The sequence below is a fragment of the Diorhabda sublineata genome, chromosome X (assembly GCF_026230105.1).
Source record: "Diorhabda sublineata isolate icDioSubl1.1 chromosome X, icDioSubl1.1, whole genome shotgun sequence".
Taxonomy (NCBI): domain Eukaryota; kingdom Metazoa; phylum Arthropoda; class Insecta; order Coleoptera; family Chrysomelidae; genus Diorhabda; species Diorhabda sublineata.
The window spans coordinates 27,297,726-27,320,094 of NC_079485.1; the positions used below are offsets into that span (position 1 = coordinate 27,297,726).

The 22,369-nt window shown below is 31.9% G+C and overlaps 1 protein-coding gene across 4 annotated transcripts in view; it reads left to right on the forward strand.

The window, feature by feature from the left end:
- The first annotated feature begins 1,321 nt into the window (after window positions 1–1,321).
- Window positions 1,322–22,369, forward strand: part of LOC130451633 (tyrosine-protein phosphatase non-receptor type 13-like) — a 43,469-nt gene continuing 22,421 nt past the window's right edge. The window contains exons 1-2 of one of the 4 annotated variants that reach the window (XM_056790777.1): window positions 1,322–1,518; window positions 5,026–5,133. The gene's annotated coding sequence lies outside the window, so the exon portion shown is untranslated. Of the gene's footprint in view, window positions 1,519–5,025; window positions 10,484–22,369 lie in introns of those variants that run through there. The other 3 variants (XM_056790776.1, XM_056790778.1, XM_056790779.1) reach the window with 3 other exon arrangements.

Genomic DNA, 22,369 nt, shown 5'->3' on the forward strand with positions numbered 1-22,369 from the left:
CCTACACCCAAAATATTGAATCCAGCTGAAGGCACATGAGAAGAAGAATATCGAGGGGGGAATCAGAAGTAACTTGGACCTGCATCTTTGTGAATTTCTCTGGAGACGGCGAGTCCGGTGAAAAAATGTGGATACATTCGATGCAATCATTGTGGATATAAAATTTTTGTATTCTGGAAAGAATGATCGACCTCCAATGGAAGAGGATGAGGAAAGTGACTAAATTTTTTTGGAATAAAATTGCTTTTCATTTATTACTATTGATTTTATTGTTCTTTCGGGAGATCGGGAAATACGTCGATGCTATCGATTCGGTTAGGTTAGGTTAGGTTAGGTCCGGTGCTTTTACTATCGGATTTCTATTTCTCTTTTCTCTTTCGTGGCACGAGTAGGCCTTTTTTGACCAAATTTTTAATTCACGTATTCTGCGCATGCACACGATCCCAGGTATATTTTCTTAGTCCTTATTCGATTGTGACTATTCCCTACCATTTTTACCTTCCAATTCCTCTTAGCGTTTTTCGGAAGTTTATCCATATTATCTTCCTACATTGATAGAAGTCAAGGCAACATTTCAGTTTTTCATTATCGGAAAATAAATTTTCATGGACACCCGCTTACGATGGCAGACCCTCATTTTTTGTCACGCCCAACATAGACCACCGTCGAATCACCCGTGGATTGCTGGTGGTCCACCTGGACCACTTTAGGAATCACGAGTCTAGTGGAAACCAAATATCAAAACACGCAACTCCCAGTCCGTTTGGTTGAAATTGTGTTTCAAGTTCGCTTTCGATACAAAAACTAGTTTTTTTTTGGTGGAAATCGGCCTTTAGATTTACACCGACAAACAGTTATTTTATTAAAATAATTGAAAAATTTGATAAAAATAGATGTTCTTACAAGGTAAATTTTTAATTTTTTAATTATGTCGATCATAAATTCAAAATCAAATTTATTTTGTTTTTTCTTATGTGACGTGTTTTTGGATTTTCTTCAAAATTTATTGTGTATGTTTTATGAATTTTGTGCATTCTCTATCATAACTTTGTATATACGTTTAAACTAGATTGTTTGTCAAACAAGGATCTATTTTGTAGATATAAAATATTTATTTGACCTAAATTTCGTGTTTTTAACTGAGGATCTATTTGAAAAAAACAAGGACAGGATGTACTTATTCGAAAGTTACAAAAGGAATTTTGCTCTTAAATACAATCTTTCGTATTAATTAAATCATAAAAAGCAAAATCTCAAAGTATATACAAATTCTATCAAATGTATTATACTCTGTGCTAAATCAGTGCAAAAAATCTAATCAGAGAAGGCGGGGAAACTGCTAAGGTATACAGTCGTACAAATGTACATATACAATCGCATTCGTTTTCAGTTGATACCCTACGTTACCAAGTATTGTGAGTTTGTTGATTTGAGTGCACGCATGATAAAAACCATATGAACCGGTCTTGTTTTGTAATAAATTTCAAATGTGACCGACTGCTGTATTTGCAATAAAAGGTTTGTTAATAATTTTATTCATATTTACAAAATTGAATAATTTATAATTCCTTGTGTTAGTCATGTCGATCTTGATTGTTTTGTTTTTGAATGCACAAAGAGGCGCTAATTCAAGCACGTGTCGTGTTTTGGGTATTTTTAAAATAGATCTTTTCGTTTTGTTTTTAACTGCAAATTTTCTGCATAACTACGAAGAACGGAATTCGCTCATGTGAAATAGAATGTCATTAAAATCCAGTGGTAACTTTTATGATCATATAGATATTTAATTTCAAATATTAAAAAAAGTATAATGTAGGGACTTCCACTGATATAAAAGAGCCATGGTAAAAAAACAATAATTTATTCAACAACTTTTTCTATTCGTGAAAAAAGGCACTTAATGCATATGTTGCATACATTATTTTTTCTACAGCCCAATACCAAAAATAAAATTCAAATAGAAATTTGAGATATCTTAATTAAGTTCCTTCGGTAAATTACAATAATTAATATCGAACGAATAATGATTGAATTGAAAGTTAATTGGCATATAGAAAAATTTAAGTTGCAATCGGAAAAACTTATAGTAGTCAGACTTTGAAAATCTATGTATAGCCAGTGTTCAGCCAGAAAAAACTAACGGGTAAATAGTTTTAAAATAAATTGCCTGACACTTTGTACATTGTCAATGTTTTTTCTTCAAATTTATTCTGCAGTTCAACTAATACGTCAAATTCTGTTTTTGATATTTCGCAAGGAGCATCTGAAGCCATATTGAAATCTTCGATTCGGGTTTTTCACACACTTTATATACAACAGGATTAAATAGATACAACACGCACTTATTAAAATCATTGATGATGGAATTTGACAGTGCCGTTTTCAAGTACTTATATTTATAAAAGGCAAAATGTTGTCTTGGCTAAAACACAGTAAAACACAGCAGGTTGCATTATGTGGGTAATGTTGGAAGGCAATTATCCCATTGATGTTGCAAAATTCACTCAACTCCATAGTTAAATAGCATTTGTGATCGTCAATCAGTAACAGTATTGGTTTCATTATTCTTTTTCAAGCCTTTTGTTGATGCCAGTCACCATATATTCGTAGAAGACATCGCTACGTATCCAGCTGCTGTCAAATTCAGCCAAGTGTCATTTTGAAAGTATGCTATCCACTACTGCGTTGGGGTAACCTCACACATGGAAAAATTTACCATTAGATATACATTTTTTCGGTGTGCAACACTGAAATAGTCTCTTTTTCGTTACCTTTTTGAATCTCTTTAATAACCGAATAAATTTTTTCCAACTCTTTGATTCTAGAACCTTTCCCTTTTTTAGACCACATAGAGAAACTTGGCATATCACCATTAAATATTCTTTCAGGGTGTTCCAAAATATCCTAAACATTCTGTTGTTTTAAATATCCTTTGATGTTGTTAAACCCCTAGCTTCTCTGAAAGATAACTCTTGATGACTCTTCAAAAACGACCTATTCCATTTTTCTCCAGGACTTCCTTTATTAAACGGCGTTTTTCTTTCTTGTTTAATTACTTTTTGTTGAACAGTATTCAAAAGATCGTTTTTTGCAGAGAAATTTACATTTTATTAACTTATTAATCCAGTTGACTAGTTTTATTTCTTCGTTTTGAGTTAGTGCTGTAGCTGGACCAATTTTTCTAGACTATTCTTTTACCCGACCGTGAAAGCGATCTTGCAGAGTACCTCTTGGTACGCCTTGTATTCGACTTGCTTCTCTAATAATCATTTGATCATCACGTATGGATTTTTTCTAAGGCAGGGTACTGGTGTATTAGTCTCCTTTAGGTGCCATTCTACCTACTTAATAATCCTAAATATACAGAGGCTGACTACTGAATCCGGTAAATCCACTGCTCAGCCAGTTAGTATGAAAGGCGGCTAACTATTGGTTAAACCTACTTAGAAAACAGTTTTAGGAGTAAAATTTCTGTGATTACTTTCACTAATTCGTTCTTTTCACTATGAATATTTATATAAAACTAATTCACTGCGCTACATAAATTTATATATAAACTACAAATAGAATTCTACAAAGTTTTAGAAGAAAAAGAAATAAATAAATAGACTTTCCTAGAAACTATTTAGAAGAAATACTGTAAATAACCCGCCAGCTATAATAAAAAGTTTCAAAAGGACACATCAAAGGCGCTTCCGCCATTTATAAAATATTCAATTGTAGCTGGAAAGGGTCGGCCTAAGGATTCATTTCGCGAGCTTGTTCGTAAAAGTATTTTCGAAAAAGTGTTTATATCAACAATTTCTTTTGTACATTTCTCCTTTTTATTTGATAGTAGAAGTCTCAGATTAGCATATTTTTTATATAAATGTATTAAATTTACGTTTAAACTGGTTCCCATATCTATAAAATGCCAACTTGTATGCGTTTTTGAACAGGAATTGTGATGAGTAGAAACTCCCCCTTATTTTCATTGTCATTATATTTCATTTTATACAAATCTTCTCTTCGGCAACCTCTAGCTATTCCCAGTATTAATGTATTCTACGAATTAAACAAAAAAGTGATTAAATATTTAAAACTTTCACCTTAAACATTAAATATTTGTCGTATTAGTATTAAAGTATTAGATTTTTTAGGTTTGTACCCAACCTATTTCATAAAAGTGCTTCTTAAGATTATTTTTTTTGGATTTTTCCGGAGTTAAATCCAATGTTGCGACATTTGCCTTTTCTATGATTTCTTTAGGAGTACATATTTCAAAATGACTGGTTATTTTTTTTTTTCAATAAAGGTGCGGACGGATTGCATTAATAAACTTTGTTACCTTATGGAAAGCGTGAAATAATGTTAACTTCATGTCACTTTTTTAACGACATTTTACTTTTATTCACTCTAACCATAAACAACAGCTTTAAGCGCTACAAACCAGTAAAATAGGTACTTTAAAGATATATATATATATATATATATATATATATATATATATATATATATATAATATTCTCAAAATATATTTTGAGAATTGTTTTATTTTTTTTGGAATATATTTCGTTAATGTTATGATCCTTATTTCGTAATGTAATTTTTCGTTAAATGTTTGTGTTTTTAAATTTGAGCAAATTTTATTTAATTTTTTGCTTTGTATAATATATAGCAATACCTAATAATACATAATCACTGTATCAAAAATCAAATTTTTCATTCGATTTTATACGTGATGAAAGTTTAATTCCATTTATATTTTACCAAATACGGAATTTATAATAGACACAATCTAACTGATTGATGATATTTCGATAGCTTAAATGTTGGAAAATCAAGAAACTAGCAAACAGATTTCCACATCTTGTACTCCCTAACTGAGATTGCTAATGGCGTGTATCGCTATAGAATACTTATCATCTAGATCGATTTGAATCGAGCTAGGCAAATATTTCTAAAGCAAATTGAATATATAAGATATAATTTCATCATCTATAAAACTGTTTAAATGTGCATGTAAAGTAGGTTATTGTGATTCAGGCCCATTCTATGTCCAGTTGAAAACCATTCCCAAGAATCGCGTATTCAACGAAACAGTGTGGGAGTTCTGGCCTACGAGATGTTGAAGTCTTCATAATCGACAAATTAGTAAGTACCGGAATATTTTCTAGAATGAGGTGGTAATAATATAACTGCTATATTAAAACTCAACGCCTGCGTATATTTATATAGAGTGCGGAGGTAAATACAACCATAACGGTGTTACTTTCCTCAATGAACGAAAAATATGATATTGAAATATAGATAAGTTTGACGAAGAGTTCCCGATTTTAAAGATGTGTGATAAGTAACAAATGGCAGTCAAAGGTATACAAAACTGAATATGTAGAGAAAAAATAAGTGTGATCAAAACGTATATTATCCACTTTTCTGTATAATAATACTTTCGGAACAATAACTGTAAACAAGAGAGTTGATCATATAACATGCCCAATTAAACTAGTTTTAGATTTTCTAAGCTTTAGTTATCACAATCTCCCTTAAATATATGAAAAGTTTCAACTTCACTTGTAATTTAGTTTGCCAGAACTAAACACCACCAAACTCTTCCCTTCTAGCGTGCATCCCTCAAAGAATAATACACTCTACCCCCATCCACCTCGTTCAATCAGACCTTAAAAAGTTAACCAACTTCTAAGCTGTATAAGAGATCCTGTTCATCTTTCTGACCAGAAGCTATGTTTACCCACTAGTGCGTTTTTATAGATCATATTGATCACACTAAAGAAATTTTGAAGATGGCTATAAGACGAGATTTGACTTAATCATACCTATAATATTAATATTAGTGTCTGTTGCTGCTTAAAAAGTTTCTTGAAGTAGTATAGAGGTGCGTCGTCAAACAATTTAAGAACTCTCGTTGAACGTAATGAAGCAGTCCAAATACTTTAGATTTATTTTATTGTGAAAACATATAAACTCAATGGATAAACGACCATTTGTGGCTATTTTAAATATAATTTTCAGCGAAATTCCCTCGCTGCAAATGGTGTTTTTTGAACTGCGGTTTTCGACTCACAATCTGTGCGGATAAAGCTCCTGTTTTTGAGATTTCTCTCAAAACCGCCTGTTTCACTTGCTTAAAAAATTTTAAAGGTCTACCTCTACTTATTTCTTCTGTAATCGTCTGCCCCGCGATTCATTTGATTGGATTAATGATGATTTGGATTGGATGATTTGGATTAACCCACCTCTTCTTAAGTCCTTAATTTTTTGCTTCTCAATTTTCCTGTTGCTGAATTTCACGCGGCATTATTTTCTAAGAATGATTAACTCACTCTCCCTTAGAAAATCAACATTCTTTGTAAATAATAGTTTGGATAATGGATTGTTTTTCTGTTGTTCCCAATCTTTTTTTTCAATATCGTGGGCTTATTTGGCTTTATTTATTGACAATGAATTACATCAAGGCGCACACAGTAATTATTGCGTGATGACACTATTTCGATAAAGAAAATTGAAGATTCCAATCTTTAAATGGGATTGAATTGAATTTGAAAAGGGCCGAAGAATGAATATCACAAAAAATTTCAACAATAATAAAGGTCGTAAGTAAGCAAATTGTTAGAATTCCACATTCAGCACAATAAAAAAATGTTCAAAATTTTTAATTCTCAACCTACTAACATAAATATTGTAGTTGGTTGGGAAAAAGTTTGTTTAGGTTGATATTCGCAAACATCGATAATTACAATAATACAATAGAAATTTAGTAATAACATCCTGTAAAGAAAATTTGCCATTCAAGTATTTTTTGCATGCCACTGATTTTTATAACCAATTCATTGTTATCTCTTCATTTGTCAAAACCTGGTTTTCTTAATTTATGCAGATCTTCACTCTCGGACGTATGGAACTAAATAATCTCTCTTAATCTGAAGAACAAGCTTAAGTTTATCGCAAAATGAATGTTCAAAATCTGGTACTAAAGTGGAATGACCAAATTATAATGTACGCTGTTCAAGCTGAAGAGATATCTTTATATTTATTTTTAAAAATCAGGACAGGTTTTGAATTTATTGTCATTTTTCCACTTATGTATCCATTTAAAGCTACAATGAATGCAATTCTTAGACAAGTTGAAATTGTTTTATTTTTTAATAAATATACAGGGTCCCGAAATTCGACTGCCAAGGCAAATGATGAAAAACATCATTTTTTGATCGCTCTTGTGATTATTTAGAAAATTACAAAACAGTTTCTTCCGAATCAACTTACATCGATAGGTTAATGGTGTCCTACAAAATGATATTTGTTCGTTAAACTATACGTTTTCTTTGAAAAAGTTGGCATCTACTACGCTAAAACGGTTTTCCAGAACTTATTAATAAACACTAATGCCATTTAGATGATAATTTTTCAAATAAATCATGCAGAATGAAAATGTTACATTCAATTAACACATCTTTAACAAAAAATAGGTTAAACAAAATAAATTAAAGAAACTACTCAAATTGTCCACTTTTTTCGTTTATACAAGCTCCAATTTTTCACAGCATTGATAACGCGTATTAGAAATTTTGTTGCTTGTAAACGACCAACAAGATCTTCCTCATTTTCTACCGAACTCTGATAGACGAGAGACTTCATATGCCTCCACTTAAAAAAAAAACAAGGGGAGTAAGATGCGGACATCTAACTGGCTAACCAATTGGCCCACCTAGACCTATCCAGCTCTAAACATAAGTGGCATTTAAATGGAGTCGTACATTTGCTGAAAAATGTACAGAAGCTCCATCATGCTGAAGTATCATCTTTTGTCCTATAAGAATGTCAAATAAATGAAATAAATTTCTCCGTTTAAGTTTTGAGGAAACATGTATGGTCCTATTATTTAATCGTCTACTATTCCAGACCATAAATTTACAAAAAATTTTCGCTGATGGGTAAAAGTGGCATACGGATTTTCATTCGCTCATTCATGACTCTTTCGGGAATTAAATATGCCTTCTATCGTAAACATTGCCTCATTGGTAAATAATATTAATTTAGAAAATTATCATTATCCATGTAGTTGAAGATACCAATTAGAAAATTCTGTAACATTCTGTAAAATAACTGTTCATTTGCAACTTTCCATACAGAGTTCCTATTTGTATACAATCTGTGACTGAGGGATTTCATACTTAAAGATGGTTAATTCTCTATTACTCAAAACGTTGTTTTCAAAATGAACTGTACTGCTAGTTCAAAGTCGTCCGTCGTTATTCCTTTTAATATTTAAACTTTCTATTTCTCTTAATCTTCTATCAATACTGGCAAAAATTGAACGGATGATGTCTATGAGGCGACCTTTCTCTATATAGTCTTTCCGCCAATCTCGAATGTAGTCGACCTTTGTATATTTTTTTATTAATTTATCTTTTAATGCACACTTTCACATTAACGTTACTTAAATCAAACTTAAACAATTTCATTTTAACAATAAGACGGTTGTTTCGAAAACCTCCTAATATTCTAAGTCAAAGTAAAGTTGAATGTCTAAGACACCCAATGTTTTCCAAAACGTACGGTTGTTAATGCTGCGAAAGGTCAGGGCGTGTTCAAATGAAGGAGCTAGAAAATTTGGGGTGTCAAGTAATATATGATTTCGAAACTGCTTTTGATTGAAAGTGCTGAAAGGTAATATCCTCATTTCATTTCATTTTTTCATGTGGTTTTTTTGTCATAGAGTTAATATATTTCATTTCGTTTCGTATACCAAAAATGTAGAATTAGTAAAATTATCAAAATAATGAGTGTACTAGTGACGCTGAATGATTTTTTTACTGAAACCATGTCAAACAGCAAGTAAGTCAATAATTACATTTTAATCCAAGCAATTTGGAAAAAACTGACTCTATCTCTATCAAAAACGATGCTAGGGAAGTAGCTGCTCCATACAAAAACTTAAGTTTAAGATGATAATATGGATCAAGAATTGAAGATGAACCGGTTCGAGGATAAAAGTTTTGTGAATAATTGCGCAGGTTTATTTATAACATTTGTTTTTTTGATGAAAGTATCTTTATAGTGAAGCCAATATACATAATTGGCGGTATTGGAATCATACCGACCCACACGTTTTCACAGAAGGTCATACAGAAACGCCCAAAAAGTAAATTTTTAAGCAGGATAGAATACCTAGTCTTTCTAGATAATTGATAGGGGGTTTATAAAATGACCAGATAGGTGGCCGATTTGATTTTGTATGGATTTTTATGTGGCGCTAGTACCTCTACAAGAATTTAGAGAGAAAAATACTTATTATTCAACACAGATGGTTCTATTTAGTGGGGTGAAAAATTTATACTATGAAAATTTAGCCTTGTCAACATTTTTCCAAATTTGAACATAATTCAAGATATTGGGGAGTTTCTAGTTTTACTTATAACATCTTGAATGTTTACGTAAAAAATTACAGGTTTCTCCCTTAAATAGCTGCATAAAAATTTCAGAAATGTTTCCTGTTTGTTTATTATAAATCGATAATTAAATCAAATACCTGTCTATAAACAATAAAAAAATAAGGTAGGCAGTATGTAAAGATAAAACGGAGTAATAGTATGAATAAAACCGTAGGCAGAGTCGCCTGTCGACAAATTGAACTAAATGTAATCATGAACTCAAATATAAAATATTATTATTCTTATTTAATTTGAGTTTATTTAGAATTTATTCTAATGAACCACGTACATTTCACACATTTGCATGACTTATCTACGGGGAAATATCAATTTCATGATAAATAATAGGTGCAATATCAAAAAATTGTGTAGGTCAAGTGGATAAGTCTAAAATGTGTCGACAGTTAGAATAGATTAAGTTATAAACAATAATGTGCATTGGTGATGATGATCTCTTTTACATCGCATTCCTATGTTTCACCAAATGTACAAAAAATCCATAATTCTACCTGAAAATTGAATCTCAGAATATATCGAAAAGGTATCTTCAAAAGAAACAGTCTTTAAATAATTAAATAGTATAATCTCTTTACGGATTGCTGTAAAAATAAGAATGGATTTCTCTAGCTTTGTGTAGTCCCCTAAAATATAATTTAATCAATGAGAATCAACTATCAAGTTTAAAGGTTAAGTTTTCGATGTCCCCAAGTGCTTCCTTTGTCTTTTTTATTTTGCTGGTTTTTTTCTTTTTTTTTCCTGTTTCGAGACTTGAGATGTTGACTGCCAAGACAATTTAAATACAAAGTATAGGAAATATAGGCTTTTTAAAAAAGTTTTTTTGTAGTTGACGGTCAACGTGTTAAACATGTGTTTTAGCTTAGTGATTGTTTCAAAACTAATAATTAAGTCGAAGTAAGTTTGTGTATTCGTTTGTGTCTTCGTGTGTCTTGTGTTTGTAACAACGAGGATGTATTTCCAACTTATCAAAAAGGAGTTCAAAAATATGAATAAAAAGTTATGTGTTTTAAACGACTCGAATAGAATAGAATAAGGTACACAAAATTTGATATAATTTACTATATTTTTTACATTTTTATAATGTTTTGTTAATTTTAATTGATAGTTCATTTTAATAAAAAACAATTTGTCATCGTCATATTTCACAATCCAAATTAATCATAAAAAGTGCAACATGAACGTACAAAACCCTTTTCTGTCGAATTTTTAAAAAAATAAAATGTAAACAAACCAATTGATATTACGTACATAATCTAGAGATGCAAAAATTTTTTAAAATTGATTGAGCACTTCTTGTTAGTGGTTTTTCATTAGATTAAATCTATTTTTGAACTAGATGAGTCACTTTGATGAATCTGATCCATGACACTTGTTACTTATTTTCTTATAAATATAAAATAAACAAATTCCTCAAATAAAAATGAGGTTACCTATTAAAATTTGATAGAATGATGAATCTAGTTTTTTTCCATTATTATAATTAGAATTAATATTTTTTTTATATAAACAAAACAATACCGAGAATTGTAGTTTGGATTACGTTATTGAAAGTTTTAGCAACTGTTGAACGATATTATATCATAAGAGACTAAACTCTTTTGGTATTTCTTTATACTTGATTTACCAATTCATTAAAAATATAATATTTTCATGTTATATATAAAAATCTAATCAGTTCACACAACTTTGTCCTTAGTTTTAGCAGTTTTACAATTAATGACATCAAAAATAAATACTCATCTGGAACTGATGGACTTAACGTCAAAAATGTTTTCGAGGCTGCCCGATTGCACATTAAATCACCTTATCACTTCAATTAACGTTTCATTTCAAAATGGCACTTTTCCCAATTGCCTTAAGATGGCTATAATTATACCTCTGCATAAAGGAAGAGATAACAATCAAGTATCGAATTATCGCTCAATTGCACTCCTTCCCACGTTACCTAAGATCATAGAAATATTGGTCACAAAGGTTTTTATCCTTTCTGTTTAAATATAAAATACTTACTACCCATCATTTTGGGATTTTACGTAACAAATTCTCCCTTCTTAATAATAAGTACTCTAGCCTAAACAGCCATCACTCCACTGCAACAACTTTTTGTGATTTTTCTAAGGCTTTCGAATGTGTTAATCACAATATTTTAACCAAAAAATTGTAGTACTACGGTTTGAGGGAAACACCTCTCGCATGGTTTAAGTCGTACCTTACCAACAGAAGTCAGCTTGTAAGGGTTGATACAACGATGTCATCTTGCAAGCCAAAAGAATGCGGAGTGCCTCAAGGCTCAGTACTAGGGCCCTATTTTTTCTTCTGTCTATAAACGACATCGCCTATCTAGACATCAGGGGTGAAATATTTCTATTTCCAGACTACACTAGTTTCTATTGACTACCCACTTAGGAACACGACCTTTACCTACCCACTCCACGTTCAGAATTAGTTAAGGGCTCAATATTTTAAAATTTTGCAGTATCAGACACAAAATTTCTTGGTCTACATTTTGATCAACGTGTTACATATTCAGACTAAAGAAGACAGATTGAATTAAAATACCGGCAAATGTACTGGCTCTTGATGCGAAAATCAAAGTAAAATAATCAAAATACGAACTCCACCTATGGTGACGTGCAAATTCAACATCGCTGAATATCATCCAAAGATTTAAATCTAAAGTGTTACAATAGATAGTAGATACCCCATGGTACGTAAGTAATCAGATACACCATGATTTAAACATTCCCTTCATCAAGCCAAAACGTCACATAATGAACGCACCATTCAACACGAAAACAACAAAATTTCTTTTCTCTTTCTCACTTCTCAAAATTCTTTTGGAGCATCGATTCGTACTGTGTAAGTAGCAAAAAATTTGATGATGATGTCCATGTCTACTGGCCGTGGTGCACTACATTGTTAATGACATGTACAGAGCATCCCACAATAATCATGTTTGGGTTTAGATTCTCGTATATATTGTGAGAAACATTTTTAATTCCATTTTCCCAATTTTTAAACAAATGAAGCCTCCCGGACGCTTCCCTGATACCCAGTAAACTAGGACAAATCCGGGGAATACCGGATAGATGGCAAGTGTAGTTGATCGCTTATTTTTTAGTTGTATAACATCGTATTTTCCATTTATTATTCGAATTATAATAATAAGAATAATAAATAATATGTGAAACTCCTCATTTGCCCTGTAAGATTGAGAATGTACGTCCTTGAAGTTGGTGAAGTGTATATCATTTTCATTTATTGCGAGATACAAGAGTATCTTTTTAATATATTCATGCAGATTTGTAATTATAGCATTTGATCATTTTTACATAGCGCCTCTGTCGATATGTTGCAACGCTGAAATTATTCCCATATGGTTATTGACGCCGCCAACGTTCTACAGCGCTTATATTAAATATGATTTTTTAATTTTCAATGGTACGCATAATAAATGTATAACAAAATGTATTATTATAAGTCTCACGAAAATCCACATATCTTCATGTTTTCATTCTATTCACACAGTTATACACCTCATATTTTCTCTGGCCTTTCCGTAGATCAGTGGCGTAGCGTAGTGGAGGCGAAATTGCACAATATTTGAATATTTTTATCGAGCCTACGTTTCAGACCGACTGAAATAAGCATGGGATATTAAATAACTGTAAACTGTAATGAAATACATTCGGCTTGTTATATTTTTCTTCAACATTTTGAATATTCCTTTGTTCACGTGTTGTGACACAGTAGTCACTTCTGATTTATTTAATCTAGCATAAGTTTTTGAAGGAATTAATTTATTATCAACCTCCCACTTCATTCGAGAGATTCAATAAAACCTCGAAATTGCATCGAATTCTTTCTCTACCTATCTACACTACATCTATCATAATAAATTTTAGGTGATTTTATTCTTTATATTCGCTACTAAGTTTTTCTTTGCTTTTTTTATTGCGCTCACAAAAATTCCAGTTATCTTTATGGATTTCCTTTTGTTCTGAGCAAATTTATGTTATATTTCAAAAAATATAAATTCAGTTTTTTCATATTTTAGAGCATAAGCTACTTTTATTCAAATCTGTTCTTTTTACTCGTTCCTTCTTCAGTTTCCCACAGTTCTACAGCTGCTAGGTTTCAACCACACCCAAAGGACTCAACCGGTACACCACAAACAAACTAATGCAACTCAACTGGGAATTCAATTGAGGGCTGCTACCATCATAGATTTCTTGGGAACGTGGCAATGAAACACCAAAGTAGACTAATTTTAATATATTTTCCGAGCTTTCAAATACTTATGTATTCATCGTCTAGGACTGAAATTATGGTCAAATATAATATAAGAAATATGTATAAAAATAATAAAAGTTCTACTTACAATAATTAATTAATATTTCTTATATTAATTTCAGTTTCAGACGATGAATACATACATAAAAGTATTCGAAAGCTCGGAAAATATATTAAAGTTAGTTCACTTTGGTGTTTCATTGCCACGTTCCCAATAAGAAACCTGGCAGTTGGAGTGAGGGTTGATAACAAATTAATTTCTTCATAAACTTGAATGCTAGAATAAATAAATCAGAAGTGACTACTGTGCCTCAATACGTGTACAAAGGAATATTCAAAATGTCTTGCTCTTTGAAGCGACTATAAAGATCGTCTGTACTGATCCTTGAGTGATGTTTTCGCAATTGAGTAGATCTCAAGATCTTTCAGATTGCAGTATCCAAATAAGAGGGCAGCATATTTTCTTCCACTCTTTATACTTATGTTACGCCTATGTTGCTGGTATACGAGGTCTGGCTATTAAATAACGAGACTGGTTACGAGAAAGGGTTTTTTTATAAAAATGATTCTACATTCGAATGTCCTCCTTCAATAAACTCCTTTCCCCTCGCCACACACCTTTCCTTTCCATACATTTTTTCCATTGATCGAAGCAGTGCTGGTGTCTTTTTTGGTGAGTGCCTTTAGGAGCTCTGCCGTTTTTTGCTTTACCGCTTACATCGACTCAAATCGGGTCTCTTTCAAAGCAGATTTTATCTTCGGAAACAAAAAAAGTCGTACGATGCCAAATCTGGTGAATACGGCGGGTGTTCGAGCACTGGAGGGCACTTACTGGCCAAATACTGCTTCACAAAAAATCCACGAGTTGTTCTTCCGCAACTTGGGCCGTTTTTTACGAACTCGTTCTCGCAGTGTTGCCAAAACTTATAAATAGTAAGTCTGGTTGACACTCTCACCCTTTGGAACCCATTCAGTATCTGCACGTACAATTTGGTTCATTTTGTTCACTGTTTCCGGAGTTGATCAGTCACAGGGCGACCCGGGCGCTGGTCATCTTCAGTGCTCTCTCGGCCTTCACTAAAACGCTTACACCACTCAAAAACACGCGCACGAGATAGAGAATTGTCCCCATAGGCCTCTTGCAACAATTTATAGCATTCAGAGCTTTTTTTTCAATTTAACGAGAAATTTGAGATTTAGACGTTGTGCCACGAGAAAAAAATACGTTCTTTTCAAACCGCTACCACACAAATACTATAGTAGTGACGGAAACGTGTTTTGGAACGTGCATAGACAAGATATTTAGATATCCAACGCACTACTCATTTTTTACCAAACCCGTCTAGGGCGCCCTCTAGGCGCACAGTCTCGTTATTTAATAGCCAGACCTCGTATGTATCTGGTCATCTAATGTTGATGCTGTGGGATGAATCGTGATACATGAAATTTGATTTGAAAAGAAATATATAAGATTATATAGCATTGGAAACCTTTATATAACTCGAATTAGTTTAATTATGGATACTTATAATAGAAAATATTCTATTATTCATTGTTTTATTTGTCAGTTTCTTTGATTCGGTCCATATTATTTCTTTCTTCCTATTTTGTGTATTTCAGTTTCGATATCTATCTGGTTCCAGACATATTTAAGAGGGACAAACTCTTTTCGTTGGTAACTACATACATGTAATTATCAAATTTGCGTTAATCTACATGATATTTAGTTCTTCTTCATTAACTAAACGTGAATATTGTGATAAAGTCATAACTCCTCAATGCACCATGTATCTCCAAACTGATTTTATTGTGTGTTGTTGTTTTTTAATTATCAGAATAATACTATAATCAAATATAACACCTGCAGTCACTCACGATTTTCGTATCATGTCTTGCTTATATAACAAATTTATGTCCGTCTTTGATTTCATTTAAGTTGCTGGAAAGACAGGATTGTATAGTTTCTGTTCGTTGACAGATTACAGAAAATTTGATATTAATTGACAGTTCAATTTAAGAACAATGCCTTGAATAATCTTAGGATAGTGGGTCCAATATGGTTGGCAATTATAAAGGAATGGAAAACTTAATTGCAAATAATAATGAGATGACTGAATTTGTAACATACTTGTGGGTGTTCATAGCATAAGCCTTTTAGCACTAATTTGAAAAGTATTTCGCTCTTTTATAGTGTTTAGTATTCGGTATAATACGATGAAAAAAAAATTCAAAAAGAAGCAATTAGACGAAAAAGTCGGCAAAACATGTAACTGGAAATACCCTATTATCTAATTTTCCCGTACTTAAAGCCTGAAAATAAGTTAAGAGAACTTATACTCCGGAAGCCAAGTAAGGGGCAGGTCATTTATTGCTCGTATATTGAATTTTGAATTTGTGATGAATTTGATGATTTTCTCTCAAATCAATAAGTTGCTTCAATGGATTGTCTACTAAAAAATGGCAGTAACTTCAATTATAAATTGGATAAAAAAGAGTAGAAAAATTGCTAAAAACATCGGTGCTAGGCCTATTCTACCAAATAAAGAATCCCACATAAGAAAATGTGATGAGATGTGTGATAACCAATCAGAAACGCTTCAACCTATTCAAGTTTTCCAAAAACATTTAGAAAACATGATGGAACAGTGAAAATATAGACACAATTTGAATACATCGCTCTACGAATTTAATCAACGGTTCTTACTTATTATGCTTTACGATCCAAAAATGTTAAGGAATCTCACAGCATAGCGATGCATTATAAAAATATAATTTTGTTTTTGTTTCATACATTATTATATTTCGTTCCTTCCATATTCATATCTATATTTGTGAAAAATATGGTTAGCACGTAAAGCGCTAACATGGGGTGTTCGTTCCGAGAAGCCTATGGTTATCAGTGGCATCTGATAGTTGAAATGAGGTTAGCGGGACAGTATTGCATGCTTTTGTCATTCCTCGGAAAATACAGGATCCGGAGTTATCTGGTTCTCCTCTATCTTTCGTATTTAACTTACCTAGGTGCAGGCGAAGTAGGACTCAGGAAGACTTCGCACCTTAAAAATTATTAAAAACTACTCAAGAAACCATTTGAAGTAGGGCCTACTGACTGGCTTTATTACACTCACAATCGAAGCAGATTAGCTCCAATAAGTGATTACAAATCCTTACTAGAGGACTAAAAAGCCAAAAAAACATTACTTTAGTAAAAATCAGACCGTATGTATATGGCCTAGGTCGTATACATACGGTCTAAATTGGGCAGACCGTATATAAAAAATATGGTATTTTATAGACTGTTTATATACGGACTATTGCGATTCAGGCCGTATGCTCGATGGCAGTGTTTCCAAGCAGCTGGAAGGAGTATTAGCGGAAAATCATGATAATGGTCAAGAAATTTCATGTCCGATATGCAGTACTTGTTTCAATCACGTGAATGAAGAAGGCTTCGATGTTGGAAACCCATGTTCGGAAAATATTTGCAGTTTTTTCACTAGAAACAGAAACATAGATTACATACATACATATAACATATACATACAACATACATTAACACATTATCAATAAATAATTGTTCTAAATTATATGGTAAGGATTCACATCCCTTAGAAATTGAAGCACGAAAGAGATTTGCTCCAAATCATTCAGGATGTCTTTGTAATTGGTCTTGAATTGTAACTGCAATCTTTAGGGGGCATATTTGCGGCATTCAGTTAATATGTGTTTTATCGTCAAATTGGAACAACAGCTGATGCAAATGGGTCTGGCGGTAGAAGACATCAGATAACCATAGGTGAGTCTTGAGCGTCTGATTTTTATCCGTCTTACAATGGCTAAGTCTTGTCTGGAGAGGCCTGTGAAGTTACTTGCTTGAGTGTGATATATAGAGTGTAAGGTAGTGTTCAACTTTTGCTGCCACATTTAAAGTGAGATTTTTAGATCTTGTGGATAGTTATATTGTAATGGGAGTTAAAACACTTGTTGGTATGCTATTTCGTTACCTACGATTCCAATGTGAAAAGGCAACCAGATGATAGTAACTGTTATTTTTGGTGATGTGAGAGATTGGTAGGAGTCATGTATAGATTGGACAATAGGGTGATATGTAAATATATTTTTAATAGATGAAATTGAAGCGAGTGCGTCTGTACATATTGCAATCTGCTTGTAAGGAAGGGAGATTGATTGCTAAATAGAGATGATTTGATTGGAAATTGTGACGTTATAACTGCGCAGCCTGTTCCTGTTTCATTATTGAATGCATCCGTATATAAAATTAGATCATAGTTGCCACTAATTTTTATTTCCTTAAAAGCATTTTCGATTTGTTGTTTGGCGGTTGAGTGTTTGTCATATCTCGTAAGGGATGTATTGAATTTGGGAAGGTCAATTGTCCATGGTGGGGTAGTGGGAATTGGGGAAGGGCTTGTTTGTGAGAGGTCTGTGCCTTCTAGAAGCTGTGGTAAAATAAATGAGACGGGCAATATTGGTGGAATGATTGATGGTCGGTATAAATTTTTAGTGGTGGTTATGAATAGTGGGTAGACAAGGGTTATATGATACAGAGGCAGCATAGGAAAGAAGTAGTTGCTGTCGTCGGATCCAAAGTGGGGGCAAATAGGTAAAAAATTAAATCACTCAAGTTACGAAATTAGAGAATTTTTCAAATCAATATGCTTTTCAGCTTTTCCGTATTCTCCCACGGTTCATATATATTTTTGCATTATTATGTGTAGGATGTCGTGTCAAAACATGTTTGGTAAGAGTGATTTATTGGGTAGATCTTGGGAACGAAAGAAAAGGGGCCCCGCTGGTGCGACTTCGCCCACCTCTATATTAGTATACCCTACGCCGCTGTTTACACCCATATTTTTTAAAATTTTCACGTCATGTAGTTACAGTAATAATATGAAAATCGAAATGCTTTATGTAAAAGTTCATCAAAATCTCAAATTTTTTATTTCTTCGTTTTGTGGAAGACATATTGTTTCTGTTAAATTTTATATTTCAGTCATTAATCACATTACCGAATTTTTTATTTCTGTTATTTTGGTACGTTGTTTACCAAGTGTAATGATTAAATTGAAAATTCTTTTTCGTCAGTGGATAAACAATTCAAAACAAAAGGCAGTTATGTTTATCACGAATTTTATGATAGTGTTTCTTTATTAATTATTTCAAATAACATTCGTGTTGAAATATTAGTAATTAGTGGTAACAATTATGTCGACATATTCATTGGTGCAAATAACGGCATTGTTAGAAACATTATATTATTTCTTAACAGAAAAATCTAGAAAATATTGTCGCTGAATGCAATACCATAATAACAAATTTAGTTCTAATTATTATGTTGTTTAATGCATACTGCTCTTCATAAAATGTTAATCATTCAGGTTTATGAAGTAAAATTTATTCATCTGACCGAACAGGTAACAAACACTTTACATTTATATTAATTTATTCTTAATCGATAAATCATGCAAATTAGTGATTTAATTTCTTTAGGTTAGATTATTTATTGGATATATTTGATTTTCTCAAGTTATTATATCAAAATTTTCTCAACGTTAATTGTAGCATTAATACTGAGAAGTTTGTAAATAGGGTAGATAGGTAGAAGGTACTAAAATTAACAATGACAGTGGTGAGAATAAAAAAAGTTCAGATGTCACAAAAAACTCGTTAAGAACTTGAACATATTTTATAAGCACACGTAGAGATGTTACAAGGTTATAGATTTTCATCAGAGTCAAAAGGTGATCATAGTTCACTCAAAAAATGTTTCTGCTAATTTGCATATAAACGTTGTATAGTGATCCGTCAAAAAACATATTTATCTTTATGTCACATTGTAACCTATCATGTAGAATCCCATTAGAAACTGAATTACAGAGGGTATCAAAATGGATCGTGTCGAGCAACACTCGGTGATTAAATATCGGATTATAAAAGAGTTGATCTTAACGCAAAAACAAACATTTGGTGAATGCACTAGGCAAATCTACAGTGAAAACGTGGTTCGTGAGGTTAAATGTGGCAGGCAGTCATGTGCAGAACTTGTTGGAGGGCTATACAAAATCGATGAGTGACTATTTAACAAATAGTTGAAGATAGCAGTCTCTCATATGTGTACATAATATACTTATTGCAGGAATATTAAAAATAATGTAGAAGTATATATTTTTTCACAGGATTAGTAACATTGATCCCTCACTATAATAGACAGACTAAAATGTACAGTAAGCAGAAGAAACATGGAAGTTCGCCACTGCTGAAAAATATATGCAATATTCAGCAGGGAAAGCTAGGCTAACTGCATTTTGGAGTGCTGTTAAGCGTAATATTAGTAGATTAGTTCCAAAATGACGTGAGACGATAAAAAACGGCGGGAGAAGTTGTACTAAGCTGTTCTCTTGTATAAGGATAACGCACCCAGTCCTAGTTTCGCTATTGTATCAGATGGAATAGCTCAGACACACTTATAATAAGTTAAGCATATTTTCCAGACTTATTTACAATCACAACAATACTTACGTGTTAACGATTCTTCAGAAGGAAATCGTATTTAAGGTAAATCAGTGATTTAGGATATAGTCTGTTCAGAAATTCGAAAATCATATTCCTTACAAATACATTTCATAAAAAACATATCTGTTATAGTTATTGATAATATATGAAGGTATTGCTATATTCGATGGCTAGACTGGTTGGAATAGCAAGGCAGCAAGCAATTTAAAAATAAAAGAAAAGAGAGATGTATCAAAAAAGAAGTGAGAAGTGGTTTTAGTGATTAGTGTAGTGTAGGGGTACAAGTACAAAAAGCAGACATGATTTAATTGTGTTTGTGTGTTCCATTTAATTTAAACAAAACTTAAAGAACTACTCATCAATAAATACTTGAAACTTTACATCACCAACTATCATAGGAAAATTTTATTTTTTTGGAAAAACAAAAATAAAGAAAAAATCTGAACACACATATTATGAAATACTCAATGAATAGACAATTTCAATTTTAAAGAATTCTTCTTACTAAAATAACAGTTTGTTCAGAATCCCATTTCATATTTCTAGTTTATTTAATATGACCTTCGAGAAATATGTTATAAATTCCTTTTCATACAATCTGATTTGAACGATTCGAAAGATAATTTAATAAAATATCACAATCTTAATATTCATAGTATATCTAATTGCAATTATTTTAATAGCGGAAGATTCAGGTATGTGACCTCAATTTGTTATTATATCATAACAATTTGATTTCCATAAGTTTCGTCGATGTTTTAAAAATAATTGTGTAATATTTGGAAAATAGACTAATAAAAAGAAAATATATAAATAAATATTAATTGTAATAAAGATATGATTATATAAAAAATTATGCAAAAATAATGAGGTCAATTAGTTGGTTTAAAACAATTAGAAATATTTAGAGCTATCACTACACGTATTTCTAAATTAGCAAAACCAGCTATATATAGAATGTTTCTAAATTCAAGCGGCAAAATTGAAGAGGCGATTGTCCATATGATGAATGTTTTGTGTCAAATAATTTCCCCAGCTTACCTTCTTCGGACATACCACAAGGTAGTACAAGGAGTACATTTTGTAAATTCCGTGCAATCGCAGAGGTTTGACCATTGATATTCATTTAACATTCCTGTTAGGTGATAAGGGGATGAAATTAGCAACTCTAAACTTATTATATTTTTTGGGGATTCAGTTTTATGTAATAAAATATTGAGTAAAACGTCTTTTCTCAATGTTCGTATAAAAAAAGTTGAATTAGCTACATAATGTTTTGATTTTTTACTAAATTATAAACTACGTATTGAGGGTATCATTTACGATCTTTTTTTTTACTTTATAAATCAAAATTGTGGAAAAATGAGATTTGATAATAAATACGACGAGGGCTTCTAATTTTACCCCCTTATATTGTAATATGAATGTAGAAAACATGCCGGTGTTTAAACCTTTGCGATTTCTTGAAATTTACAGAACTTTAAGTTTGTATTTTCTCGCAAATATGAAAAAAAAACTTACTTCTACACACCTTCTTGTATGGGTGATATCTCTAAAGAGAAAGGGATGAGGAACTTTTTCTATAGGAACTATTATTAGTCATAATCTTATAATCACCTCCTAAATTTTGTCGCATTAATTCAGACACATCCTATACGTATGTTTTGATTAATCGTGTTTCATGTGTTTGTTAGTGAGGAATTTCAGAACGTTCATACACGTTTGTCGGGATTCCTAGCTGTTGACTGTACATCAAAATCACTAAGGCTTCAAAATATGCATGGAAACGAATTGCTGCTTATTGAAAAACAGTCCCATGTAATCTTGTTTGTTTTGTTTATGAACATACCATTAGACAAGTTGATAAAATGGTAAATGTTCACATTTACATGGAAATACCTTCAGAATCATTACATTTAATCAATATAGTTTCCAGTACTGTTACTTGTTATTAATTAATAGTTTTTCAATTTATATTATTTATTATTATGATCACGAAACCTAAATGAAAACCTACGTTGTCGGTTTCGCATTTTAAATATTATTTAGAAGGCTGTGAATAAGAAAAAAACGTCTCTCAGATCCCACGCACC